The sequence below is a fragment of the Lissotriton vulgaris genome, chromosome 11 (assembly GCF_964263255.1).
Source record: "Lissotriton vulgaris chromosome 11, aLisVul1.2, whole genome shotgun sequence".
NCBI lineage: Eukaryota > Metazoa > Chordata > Amphibia > Caudata > Salamandridae > Lissotriton > Lissotriton vulgaris.
In genome coordinates, this window is record NC_141699.1 from 963,011,193 (window position 1) to 963,026,093 (window position 14,901).

The window sequence follows — 14,901 nt, forward strand, 5'->3', positions numbered from 1 at the left end:
TAGTCTTGTGTCTTTATTGATGTTACTATATATGCTTTCGATGAGTAACAACTGCACAAAATACAATACCAAGTTTATCTCTCTCCTGGTTGACAAATAATATTCAGCTCCTTGTTAAAACTGTATAGGGGCACCTTAATCCCCTCCAAATCATAGGAAGTACATACACATGACTGCTACTAATGATGAGACTCTCACAACACACAAAGGCCCACAGGGGAAGATTTACAAGAAACTAATGCAGAGCGGTGCCGCAAGTCATTTTGCTGTGCCGCTGGGCATTATTTTCGAAGCACAGGGATGTGCCATGTTTCCAACAGTATGACACATCTGTGTGCTTCCCCCTGCGCTGATGCACAAAATGCTGCCATACACCGGGGCAGGAACCCTTGCACCACGGTGCAAGGATACTTGCGTCTGAGATTGTTTTTGTGCTGCAAGGGTCAGCTCCCTGCACAAAAAAATATCAATTAATGTGATGTCCTCTTCCACTGCATCCTGTAGAATGCAGCATGCATTGAAAGAGGGAAAAACGAGGAGTAATTAAAACATTTCTCCTCGTTGCACCTCGCTACGCGACCCCTAGGGTGGCATAGCATTCTGATGCATTCCCAAATTTACCATTGCTCATAAATCTGCAAATGCATCAGTACACATGGGTTTTGCATGGGAGCACCCACAGCAACACCCATGTCACGCCCCTATCACACAAAGGGGATATGTACAGTGAAGTTGCAGAGCGTGTCTTTACCCCCCTTGGCTTACCGACATGATCCGCCACTTTCTGAAACGCAAGGCTGCACCATATTTACAAGAATGTGGTGCAGCCTTGTGTTGCCCTCTGCGATGGCGCTAAGTTTAACAACTTAGCGTCCATGCAGGCACACTTGCACCAGAGTTCAAGGGTGTCCGCGTTCAGGAAAGGATTGTTTATGTGTAGGAAGGTGTCCCTTCCTGCACATCAACCAGCCTAAAATGCTATTTTGTAACTTTCATGTGTGCTGCTTCGTGCAATAATTAATTTCTCCTCGTTTCGCCAATTTAAGACTGGGATTTGCCTAGTCTTAATTTTGCTGCTGCCTCCTATGTATGCCATCCTTGTACATAGGGGGCAGCATCAACTACAATGGGTGTTACAGTGGAACGCCCACCACAACACCCACTGCACGCCCCTTTCACGCTCAGTTAGCGTGAAAGGGTGCCTTATGTACAAGGCAGCGTTAAGCCACGTTAAGTGGCTTAACGCTGCCTTGTACATAAGGCAAGGCCCCTATCACCCTGGGAACGTCACTAAAAGTGCAGTTCCTATGGCCCAAAGTTTTGCATGAAAATGGGTGATATTTACAAGCACAGATAAAGTTATGCAAGCTGGCTTTACATGTGCTTGTAAATATCACTCAGCAGGTTGCACCACCGGTGTTTCACACAACATAAATCTGCCCCACAGTTACAAAAATTTCACATTCATGCTTATTTTTGTTTATTCAAGTATTCCGTTCATATTCCTTCATTTATTTATATCATACTTTCTCATTGTGTTATTATATGTGTTACAAACTGTTCTGTCTTCAGGGGAAAGGTCGTTTTCACCTTTAGAATTTAAACAGAAAGTAAAGAAAAGTCAGACTCCCTATTTGGATAAATACATTTTAACAATAAATAAGCAGACATTAAAGCATAGTTTTCTAGATAGCACCTACCATTATTGTCTTTAAATGTATTTATGTGCACTGGTCCATCATTGTACTCTATAATTATTCATGTTACTGGGCCTTATATATCCGCTCTAACTTTTAGTGAAATGTGAGCTCTAATTCTTTCCCCAAAATACATTTTCTTCTCACAGAGATTAAATCAAGTGTTTGTGGATCATTTATGAAAGTCAAAAACCACTTAACTTGTCATGTATTTCTTTTATGCTTTTTGCTTATCATTCACTAAGTCACAGCTACATTTTTTTTTGAGTTCACAATAGTCTTTCAGTCATCCATTAATCAGTTCTTTAAGCAATATTATCTAATTTGATTAACTGTAATATGATTAATTAATATGAACTTGTACTGTGTGCAACAGTCATCTAATATATCATTTTTAGATTCCATCAATAACCTGCTGTTCACCAGTTCTCTCAGTGCCTCCTCATTCATAATTACATTCCAATGTTTCTGTATAATTCTTGCAATCTTGTCACTTTGCTTTAAATAATGTATAATCATTGCATCAAATCCTCATTATTTTCGCTATTGTTACAAACCCGGGCATGCATTTTGTCAATTCTTGTCCTTTTTGCACATGTTTGCTTTCTGAGAGCCCCTTCCGAAAAAGTTTTTACATATTTCTTTTTCATGAATTGAATATGTATCTTTGTAGGTCGCAAATTTTTTTGTAGACTCAATAAATGGATATATTGTAAATTCTCCATAAGTCATTTTGTGAGGAAACTGCACTAGACAGGGTTGTCCTCGTTCTCCTTTATTGTTTGCCTTATGTTTAGCACCATTTGGAGAGAATTCAATTAAACTCATCTATTTCTAGTCTCCAATAAATGTCTTGCCATTTGGTGTCCCTAGTGTCATGAGGATTATTGATTACAATACCTCTGCCTTGAAATCTAAAACTACCAGTTTTTTAAGTATTTGGTCTCCCTTGCTTTGGTCCTGGTGGAGGAGACTTGCAAATATCAAATCAAGATTGTCTCTCATATTTTATATATTTGCTCCATCCTCGCTTTGAAAATTCTAAATTATATTTTGAAACATATTCTCGCTGCACGGCTCGATGCCACGACGCATAAAGGGGGGGAAACCTGTGACTGCAGCATGGCAGCCGCCGCCATTCAGACCTAACGCAGCTCACTCCCCGGGGCTCCCATGGCACCTACTATTCCCCACCTCCCGCACTGCTTGTGGGGGACCTTGGGGGAGTGACTGTGACCGCAACTAAACAGTATGCTCTCTGCAAAGCAGCCCGGAACCGCGGGAGCTGCGGGCAGCAAGATGAGAACAACAGTGCAACTTGAGCGGACATCCCAACCTGATCCTCCTGGCAAGCCCAAGGAGCTCCAAGCAACGATACTGATACAGGCTACTGGGTGAGTTGGCCTCCTCACCCTATGCCCAATAATATTCTGCATGTCACCAAGAAGTGGGACGCTTCCCTGTCCTGCAGTGTACAGGCAGGGCCTGCTGGACAAATCATCAGTGATCGCCCGAGGGTGGCAGCAATAACCATAAAAGCTGGCACTAAGCTGGTCAAAAAGGACAGGGGGCAAGGGGAAAGAGGGAGAGAGAGGGAGAGTAGGCAGCTGAGCAGCATAGAGTCCCTGGTGCATGGAGGCACCGGTGCTAGGCCAGTATGGCTTTTGCACCAAGAGGAGTCTGTAGGCAAGACAGTTGCACCATCCTCTCTCCCTATGGCTGGTCCAAACTAAGTCAAGTCAAGCTTAGAGTCTTTGGACTTTATCTGGTGTTCAGTGGATCCTCTGCATGCCATTTTCATTATTAGAGGCTGGGTGCTCCACTGCTGGGAACCCCACGGAGATCTAAGTGGAATATGTTACTGACCTTAAGTGTCTGGGAAGCCTTGTGAGGAACGCATGGTGAGTCTGACATGCCCTGCTGTGAGGTGATCCCTGTAGGAACTCGGGATCACGCTAAGAGGTGCATTGGTGACAGGCGATGGTTTGGACACTAATTGGCACTCTGATTATCCTGCTTTGAGTTCCTGCCACTATTAGAGAGTCTAGAGGAGCCCCTCTGTCTTAGTTCCACACCCAATTCATTAGGGTCACTGAGCAGTGGCCTCGGTGAATGATGGACTACAAAAGTACTGAACAGCTATGCTTTCATTGATCCGTGCCTCAACAGTGATTCTATGGGGAGTATAACCGGCTGCAAAAGAGAGCCACTCGTGGCTGAGCTACGCTTGCTGCTCCTTGTAGAGGCGCTTTGGCTGTTCCCCCATGTGAGTGGTGTTATTCATAAGGCGTTCCTGAATAGTCCTCCATGAGCCATGGGGAAGGACAAGCCAGTGAAGATGCAAGCGAATAAAATACTAAACTATGCCCAGCCAGTCTCACATGGCCCTGACGAAGCTTGTGAGAAACCAGCAGTGGACAGAAGTACTGCGGAGTGTGGGGCAGAGGAGGCACCAACACTGATGGATGCACTGCATGCTTTCCAGTCCACTAGAGATGAGATGATTCGGAAGATTGACAAATTGGCTATTGACGTTAATCTCCAGCGATGTGACCATCCGAAAGTTTCAGACAGAGTGACGGTAACGGAGAAAGATACTGGTGCACTAAGAGTTAAAGTCAAAAGCCTTAGTGCCACGGTAGTGGAGTTAAAATGTCAAGTGACTGAGCTCGATGACCGGCTGAAGATGCTGAAGGACGATCCCGACCGGGAAATCTGTGTTTTGTGGGTTTCCCCTAAAAAGGTGGAGGGTTCTGCAGTTGATCTGTTCCTGGAGGATTGGATTACCCGAGAGATGGCCCCTACAAAGTTATCAAAGTTCTTCAATGTGGAGAGAGCGCATCAAGCGTTGGCGACCGCCCTGAGACCTAGTGCCCTCCCTTGGGCTATCATTGCAAAGTTGTTTAATTTTAGGGATCGGGACCTTTTGCTTCAGCTCTCTCACAGCGGACGACAATTCTTCTTCGAAGGCCACTCTATCTCGGTGTATCCCGATTATACACAGCATGTTCAGGAGCAGAGGAAGACCTTCGTGGCCATCAAGTGCCGCCATCGGGATCAGAATTTGAAATACAGTCTTATGTTCACGGCGAAACTTTGGGTGATGAGTGAAGGTCGTGTCCTGTATTTTTTCTCGGCAGAGGAGGCAAGAGACTGGTTGGACGCCAAAGTCCCGGAGGGATGGAGGTTGGTGCTCTCTACGAGTTCTGGGGGACTAATTCCTGCAGTCCACACTGGGAGGTCGTAGACAGTTCAGCCATCAGAAACCTAAAAGGAGAACAATGAGCCTAGGCCGTGCCACAGTCTGTCGAGATGGGACCCTACACGCTTTGGATTCGGAGGTGGTTCCGGACTCTGTGGCGCTAACACCAGATCTTGTGCGGGACGATGGGGGGCTAGGCAGTGGTCGGGACCCTCTTCTTGAATTGAGCATTAACAACTGAACTGTGCAGATAAGTTGTCCTCAAGTATCTGATATTACGTGGTCCTAGGAAGTGCATTGATGTACAATGTCTGGGAGGCTTTGTCTGAACTGCTGGAATGGTGACGCCCCGATAGAGCCCAGGTCTGCTGAGGGAGCTTGAGAGTGATTGCGCGCCTCAACGTTACCTGCACAGCATTTGATTTAATGTTTATATTGATATGTTGAATACTGCTGGCCTGGGCCTCGGCCCTGGAAAGGTTGTGCAGCCATTACAGGATTGGGGGAAAAGGGAGTTGGAGAAGTTTGGGGTGGTGCGTACTGTCTCTAATGTGGATTCTTCATTGCGCATGTGAACTTTTACTACTGCCCGGGGGGGGGGGGTAAGGGATTGCATTGTTTTCCTTTAGGGAGTTGTTTTTTTTGTTGGGGAAGTTTACTGGTCACAATACATTATGCCATGGTACACGGATTTGGGCCCCGTCGAGGAGGTGTTTCGCTCAGGGAGGTGGTAGATGCCAGCTGCTTTTTACAACAACAATATGACAGCACAGACAATTATTTAGCTGGAATATCTGGGAGCTATCTGCCCTAGATACGCGCTGCAGAATATATGCAGAAATATAACGTAGCAATAGCATGACTGCTGGAAACACATATCTGGGGGAATTCACTACTGAGTCCTTTGAAACGGGAGAGGGGACAGTTGTACGCCACATCATACTCAGGCTTGGCACATGGGGCACTCGTCTGGGTGGTGCCTGGAGTTCCATTTCACCATATCCAGCATGTACATGAACCAGAGGGGTGAGCTGTCATAGTATTTGGTAGATGGTAGGGCAGAGAGATCTGCATCATAAACGTTTTTGCCCCCAACCTAGACTGTGCTGATTTCTACCCTGCAGTTTTAAAGGCGGTGACTCTCTATATCGGAACTGAAATTTTCCTCTTTGGGGATTTAAATTTTGTGTTTGATGGGACCTTAGACAGGGAGCCCACGAGGGAACATACTAAACCCCGCATGGCAGCGCCCCTAGCTGATATACTCCAGGGTATGCATTTAAGGGACAAATGGAGAGCCCAAAACCCAACTATGAGAGAGTTTTCCTGCTTCGGTGGCTAAAACATTCTCCCAAATTGATCACTGTTGTCTTTCCACGGGCCTTTCTGCAGCAACGGAAGGCATTTCTTATTTGCCACGCTATATATCCAATCACGCTCCGCTGTCATTGACGGTGTCAAGCGGACCCGGACGACCGGCTATCCCGCTTTGGAGGCTTCGGGCGGAGGCCCTCATGGACTCCCCGCATGTGGAAACAGTAAAGGAGGCTATTCAACATTATTTTGTGGAAAATTGGGGCTCCACCTCTACTAGAGCCACTGAATGGGAAGCGCTAAAAGTTGTGATCAGGGGAATCTGTATGAGGACTACCTATGGGGTCCAACACCAACTTAAGGCAGATATTGACTACTTGGAAACATGAGTAAAAACTAGAGTCCACACTCTATAAGGCCCCAACGTGTTAAGGGAGAGTTACTTGAGGCTTGGTCTTGTTTGGAGAAGCATAGATATACCGTTCAGTTCAGTTCTTAACTCTTTATTCGAATTCCAAGAATTCATAAAAGCACATACACAAATTGACAGTATTATTATAAAATCCATATGAAAATATTTAAGTCATGTAGGCCTCAGACAAATGTTACTAGTTATAAAACAGAGAAAAGTCAAGGACTATCCATCATTTTACGTGCTCGGATAGCAATTCTCAAAAAAGTGCTAGAGTGACAAATTATTTCTTCATTGTCCAGGGAAAGCAGCAGTTGATAAGATTCCCCCATGCTAATTGGTCTATGTTTATTAAAAAGGGGAATTAAAAACCATTTTACATATTTTAAGTAATATTTACAAACGAAGAAAAAGTGCAGATCAGTTTGTGCGCCCACCACGTCACAGGGGCATCTTATATTATCGGGGGAGGGCTGATAGCCCAATGGAAAGTTTAACAAGAATCTTACAGTTCCTGCCCTCAATCAAAACAAAAGAATTCTTTCCCAGTTTATCATTGGCAGGGTAAGGTATAGAAATAGAGGATACCTGTATGATTCCCTGCCCATGTAGGTAAGGACTGTGGTTTTCTTAGATTCTTCCCTGGCCCTATCTGTGTTGTAAGGTGCGTAGAGTGCTTTCTTCAGATCATTCTTATGTACAAAATTAGTTTTGTTTGGGTCTAAGAAAGTGCTATATTTATTAATGCTACACAAACTTTTACAGACCCCCGAGAGCCAAGGATTTTCCATTCCTCTTTCGCACTTAAGACAGTCAGTTATAATTTCTTGGGTCAGGGTAGCTGATTCATTCCTCCAAACTGAGTGCCAAAATTGCGCGGGTCGGGTGCTAATGAAATCACATATAAAATGTACATTTAATTCCTTATGGCAAATGTATTGGGAGGTGGCAATCGGTGCTCCCAGCAGCTTTCTACAGAACCGATTTTCTTCCTGCTGGATGCACTGAATCCTCGCCAGACCCCATATCTCTGCCACATAGGTAGCTACTGGGACACATTGCAATTTAAAAATCCTTAAACTTGCTCCAATGGCACCTATTTTCTTTATTTGGGGGAGGCTTAAAATAGAATTGATGGCCTTTGAGAATTTGCTCGTGGAGTGGGCCAAGTGCCCAGTCCACGAGCCATTCGCAGCAAAGACCATCCCCAAATACGGAAAGTTGTGGGTGGAAGTAAGTCTGTCGTTCCCTACCAGTATGGAATTAAGCTGACGTTTCCCTGGTCCGCATGACATAATAAATGACTTTTTAAAATTCACTCATAGGTCCAGCCCATCCATATATTTTGCGAAACTTTTGATCAGAGTGCGCAAAGAGTTCGGGGTGCGGCCCATTAGGACCGCATCGTCAGCGTAGAGAAGTACAGGCAACAATTTACCATTAATTATAGGAACATCTGGGGTTGACTGTTTCAGATGATTACTCAGTCCATTGATATAATAAATCAAGAGCAGGGGTGCTAAAAGGCACCCCTGTCTAACTCCCCTTCCTACCTTAATTGGGCCTGACAACTCCCCTCCCAGTCCTATCCTTACTTGCGCTTTAAGATCAGTGTGTAGGAATGCTAAAAAGTGGACCAATGATTGGTCCAAACCATAATTCAATAAAATAGACCAAAGTTTGGACCTATTAACCAAATCAAAAGCGGATGATAGGTCCATAAAGGCTAAATAGATGGGGGAGGAGCGGGCGGTGTTATATTTGTTAATAACCAAATTAAGATTCAAACATTGTTCCACTGTCCCAACCCTGGTTCTAAAACCCAATTGGCACTGGGATAAAATGCCACTTTCCTCTGTCCAGTCTAAAATCCTAAATAGATATACCACTTATAGACAATGACTGTATATGGAGGGTGACAGATCAGCAGAACTGCTAGCGCAATTAATTTGCACTGAAACTGAACAGGCTCCGGTGCTGCAACTTCATATTGCTAAAGGGGAGATGTTACACACACAAGCAGCAATTCTTGCAGCGTTTGCAGATCACTTACAGCAGACAAGCACAGCAGCCCCACCGGCCCACTCGCAGACCCTGTCGGATTATTTAGGTGCTCCCTACCCTGGAGGAGACGGACGCTGAGACCTTAGGAGCTCCAACTGCTAAAGAGGAGAGGTTAACTGTAATTATGAACATGCAATCTGCAATATGTCCTGGTAGTGATGGCCTTCTGACCGAGTTTTATAAACAATTTGCCCAGCAGTTGATAGATCATCTCTTGGAGGTGTACAAAGAGGCTCTTGAGAGGAGGGCACTCCCTACCACCATGATGGAAGCTCTGGTGGCTATGGTTCCTAAACCAGAAAAGGATCCCTTGTTCCCGACTTCTTATAGGCGCACATCTCGATATCCATCAAACCAACTAACAATCTAAAGAGCAAGAACCCACCTGTGGAAGTTGGAAACATGCAATCTCCACTGACAGCCTCTGTGAAAAGGCTAACCGGGATAAAACGGAAGCAAGCACTTCTTATCTCTACACTGGAAGTGGACTGATAGAGAACAGCTGTACATGAATCCTGGGGGGGGGGCAGCAATATTGACTATGATGAAGCTCTGGCAACAGAATCAGCTGTACCAACACCGCAGGCTCTTATTGTGAATGACCACCCCCCACCCCGGCTGCACCTTATAAACAACTAGAAAGGCAGAAAATTAGCAAAATTTGCAGCACAATCTCTGCAATGGCCTGGGCTGCCTCACTCCACACAAATAAATTGAACATGCTAGTAACCTTCCTACAAACAATAGGCTACCTCCTCATGACATAAGACAGGAAGCTCGACGTACTAAACTAACATTGAGGACTCAAGCTTTTGCCATATCGAAGGATGACAACCACAATGCACATGTAGCCCTCTGATAGAAAAGCTTTCTTCCCTCCTGCAGATAATGGGAACCCTTATTGAAGACTTAAAATAAAGGTGTCAATGATAGGGACCAGACAAGAGGCAGACCATGCCTGGGAACTCAAATGTGATCCCTAGCCAAGAGCATGCTCTCCTTCAATCCCAAGCACTTTGTATTACTTAGCAATACAGAGTGGAAAGGAAGCACTCATGCATCCCAGCACAACCCAGGTACAAACATGACCTGAGGAAAGTCGACTGAAAACCCAGGAATCAACGTTCAGGAGGTCAAAAGCAAGGACGAAAAAATTAACACAAGGAAAGGCCACCTCCAGAGGCACAACCAATGTCGAGGAAAAACAAGAAAAGATTAAAGAAGCTTAATAAGTCTAGGAGGAAGCTCAGTAGCACCCTACCCCTATTGGGGAAAACTCGATAACACCAGCCTTCAGTTGGGGAAGAGCAAAGGAAGAGAAAACCATTACACAACCCACATGGAGGAGCCCACTACCAATTACACTAAAAGATGAAAGCTGCACCCAGGAGAATGCAGCAAAGATCCAAGCAGTCGCCCCCAGTGCACATGACAAAATCAGAGAAAAGAAAACATCAAACCCCATACTGTGCCTCACAGGGGATGACTTGCCGCCTTCTACTCCACACTCCAGAATACAGTTTGAAAAGTTGGAGCGGCAGCACGAAGTGGGGAAGAGACTCCAAATAATTTCATGTCGTCTTGAGATCACACAAGGATCAACTCCAAAGAACCAGGCCCGAAAGCAAGTCCCCAAGCTCAGATACTGCATCCATACTGAGCCTGAGCAATATCCTCATCCGATCACAAAGTAAAACAAAAATACCATACTATACGAAGAATAAACATCAAAGCGCAAATAGGATCTCTTAAACAAGCTATGCTCAGAACCCAGGCCTGGTAGCAGTTAACACAAGGGACATTGAATCAGTTGCTTTTCTCCAACTGGCTAACAGCGATGTAAATGAGTGATCAGACGTTACCTCCACAAGTTCCAAACAGTTCCAAGCTCTGAGGGAAAACCAAGCACATATAGAGCAATGGGGAATAAAAATCAGAAATGCCTTAGTTCCAAAATACCCAGCTATATTCATGAAACATACCATGCAAGGAGAGAGTGCTAGCAAGATGGATCCACAAGCAGAGAACAAAAACCACAGGATTCAAGACAGATCGGGGCAAAAAGTGCAATCAAACCTCCACTGGTTCCCACGGGCGAAGAAATGATCATACCTACAGCCTCTGGGAACAACTGAACATGCAACTCCAGCCTAAAGCAGATCACAGACTGTCCATGGCTGCAAGGTGCCCTAACAACGAGCCCCAGCGCAAAAGAAAGAATCAGCCATCCATGTATACATTTTCCTCAAAGAAATGCCAGGAATCTTTCAAAATCAAACAACAAAAGTAAAGCAATATCATCCTTAAGTTTGGCGGATATAATCTCAGTGCATGAAACATTGGTTCTAGATTTTACTAACCCTGGGCGTAGTTGGCGAAGTAGCGCTACGGGTAGCTACGCGAAGGGCACTTCACACTACGCGAGCTACGCGTAGCACTACGCGGACTGCGTAGTGTGCTGTTCACGATGATTGCACAGTGCCGGATGCTTGTCCGCACTGTGCAATCATTGAAAACATCATCTTGCACTGTGCGAGATCTCTTTTACTGCCGCTCAAATAGATTTTTACTTGAGCCGCAGCTTTCTCAACGCGGTCTGGCAGTTTCTTATTGTGAGCGGTCGCGAGCATACCCGACCACTTGCAATGAGAAACCTGACCTCCCCATGTTGAGAAGCTCGCCGGGAGGTTTATTTTCCACGCTCGCGACCGGCAACTTGATGTTGCTGATCGCGAACGAGGAAAAAGTCTCACCGGGATGTAATTTTGCTTGCTCACGGTCGCCAACTTGACGTTGAGGAACGCGAGCAAGCAAAAAATGACCGCTGCACTAAGCCACGCTTGTTTGCACTGTGCTACTTGCAATTCACGTAGTGCGAAGTAGCGCAAACTTCGCAAACTACACGAGCATAGCGTAGTGCTTTGCCCATGGTTAGATTTTACTCCTTGGCTGGAGGACCTCACGGTGTATGAATCCCCATCAACTGCATCAGCAGCTGGAGCTACGCCCTGGGGAGCGTCTCCATCTGCATGAAGAATTAACTTATGGTATCAGTGTCTTCACTGGTAATAGGGAAGGATAACTATATTGTCATGTGCATCACACAGAGCACCGCAAGCAATCAACCAAGAGGTCTGCCATTAATTATAGGCAGTATATATCTACATCAAGCAAAGTGCAAATGTGAGAAAGCGCTGGCCTCAATTCTTCAGGCATGGAAAGCCTTCAAAGTTTCACGCATGGACTCGTTATGGCTCCTAATGGGAGATTTTAATGCAAACTTAATGACTATAAAAGTCAACAACATATGGCATAAGTCAGAGGATCGAACATGGAACATACCTAAGATCAACTCCAGATTCCAACGACAGGACAAGCATGTGACGGAAGTCAGCACATAGCTCAACGATATAGGCTAATGGCTCATATGTGGCAGGCTCCCCACAGATTCACCAGCTACCTACATACCTGTATAATCTAGAACATTACCAACCCTGTTTTACATGTGGATATCAATAGCCCATTTTCAGCATGTGAACTCATTTGAGTTGCACACCAGGATAGCCACGTACCACTTAATGTCAAAACGCAGTCTGATTCTGTTGACTGATCGGCACTCCCAGCAGCAGCATATTGGCAAACCAGAGGGACTAGAATGTGTAAAAAGATTACAATGGGTCACCAGCAATCAGAAGGTGCTAAGCAGGGCAACAGAAAAAATGCTAGACCACAACCAAAACAAAGTGAAGGGAGCTCGAAAAAAAGAAGTTACATGGTGCAAATGGGCCCAGCTCCTCAAGAAAATTGTATCTAACTGCACGACATTCAGCAGAAATCAGGGGGGAAACAATGCACAACCAATGAAGCTCTGCATGGAAATAAGTCAAACGAAGTTACAATTAAACAAGGCCTTGGGGGAACAGCACAGGAGCAATAACGACAACAAACTTGTCAGAAATAAAACAAATGCGATAAGAAGATCCTAACGATCTAAACGCGAAAAGGAAGGAAGAAGAGAAAAACAAATGGGCACAAGTACATGAGATCATAAGATGAAACAACCAGAAAAGGTTTTGGGCATGGAAAAACAGCATTGAATGTGCTGTACCCCAAACAAGAGGTTGCAAACATCTCCCCAGCACAATGGGAAGCCCACAAAAAAAATATTCAATGATCCAGCACCAAACAACCTTCCAGATCGCAAATGTCAACAAAGAAGCATGTAAGCAAACATTCAACAGAGCCATAACCTAAATTGAAAAGCTGATTGGCTCTTTTCTTGTAAATGAGGCACCTGGACCCAATAGCATCCCAGCAGACATATTTAAAAGGTCATCTAAAAAAGGGCCAAGGTGATAACATTCCTTTTCCAATCTTACCTTCCAAGATTACTGGAGTAGCTCTGATTCTAGTAGCAATCCACAAAAAAGGGGAGCCTAAAAATCCGGAGAATTACAGACTGATAGCTTTACTGGATATAGGGAGAACATGCTACACCAATATTTTAAACAAGGAACTGGAAAATGGGCTGAAGGAAAAAAAGCTGGTTCCACCATGCCAAAAGACTTTAGAAAAGGAAAACATAAGGAAATGATGGACAGAGTGCTGAACCTTTTCAAACCCTCACTCCCAGTCACAGATCTGGGTTGAATCCATCCTTTTTCTTTAGCTCTCTTCGCCACCCCAGTTCAGATCCAGCTAAATGCAAATCAGTCTTGACCTTGTGCCTCATGGGAACAGTCCAGCCTGAACTGCTAAGCCAGGTCTTTCCTGGACCGGAAACAAGCATCATGGGACCGGTTTCGGTGTAACACTCCTCATCAGCCAGGCTAGCTTCAATCCAGTGGCAAAGTGAGCAAGGGACCCACGTAAGGAAAGACCTGGCTTGGTCTGAGCTGAGGTGGCGAAGTGAGCTAAAGAACGATGATTGCTTCAAACCAGATCTGTGACTAGGGGTTAGTGTCTGAAAAGTTCCAGCGCTCCGTCCATCTCCTTGTGTTTGCTTATTTTTAGAAAAGGGCGCCACATTGAGGACAATCTGTTCTGCATCTCTCACCTGATAGAAGAAACAGTGCTCGTTGGAAAAATAAAAATCTTTATACTTTGGCTTCATTGATTTTGGCGTCGCCTTTGACTGTGTCTCACAGGGTAAACTTGGGGCCAATCTAAACATGCCATATTAGCATAATATTTCAGCCCATGGGTAAAAGTAAAAGTGATGGTGGGCTGGACAACATCTACAACGGTGGACACCAGCAAGGGTCTAAAGCAAGGCTGTATGCTCACCCACCTGCTGTTCAATCTATACCTATCTGATCTAAAGGAAGCCCTAGAAGAAACAAGAGCATTCCTTGTGAAAATGGTCACTCATAAAATCCAGCTACTGCTGACGATACTGTTTTACTAGACCAGACAAAAGTAGGGCTAAAGAGGCTATTTAACACAGTAGTCAAGTACTGTCAAGAAAATTAATTATTGATCAACAAGGCAAAAACTAAAGTGATGATCATAAATCGAAAGGTAATAACGCGTGGAGCATGGCTTTGCAGAGGGAACAGAATTAAGAATTTTCTTCATACAAATACCTAGGTGTGTGGCTGGACTGCAGGGGGCATCGCATAGCACACATTACTTCACAACAGGCAGCTGCCAACTCTTTAACCTGGAAATTCTACAAGTTGAAAAAATCCATCCGGAGTCTACTGTCACAAGCACTACTAAAGGTTGTGGCTAGGAAACGGCTACCTACCAACGCTTATGGGCCAATTGAGTCTCAAGGTAAAATGACTAAGGGCCATATGTATCATGCGAATTCGCAAAGGCCGAAATTGCTAAATGGAATGTATGAAGCAAAACTGGTGCAAAGTAAGCAATCGCAAAATTTGTGATTACTTATTTTGCAATAGCATTTAAGGAATTGCAAATTTTGCAATTCCTTAAATGCAATGTATGTAGCAAAAAAAATTTAGCAAAATGCCCTTAAGGAATCGCAAATTACCACCAACTTCTACCGTCTTTTAATAGAACTCTTTGTTGAACCATCAAAGAGGGACAAACACAGACGATGTGAAGCAAAGGTTCAAGCAAGCCGGGCCGAAGACGGCTGAAATGCCAGAAACCGGTCCCCGGTAGCTTGTTTCCTTCCCAGTATAAGAATTGGCTTGGTAGTTTGGTCTGCCCTGTTCCCATGATGCACTGGGCCAGGGTCAGAC

At 44.7% G+C, this 14,901-nt stretch overlaps 1 protein-coding gene across 1 annotated transcript in view; it reads right to left on the minus strand.

The window, feature by feature from the left end:
* LOC147683760 (arylacetamide deacetylase-like) overlaps nt 1–14,901 on the minus strand; it is a 142,354-nt gene that overhangs the window by 90,375 nt on the left and 37,078 nt on the right. The gene's annotated exons all lie outside the window — the stretch shown is intronic.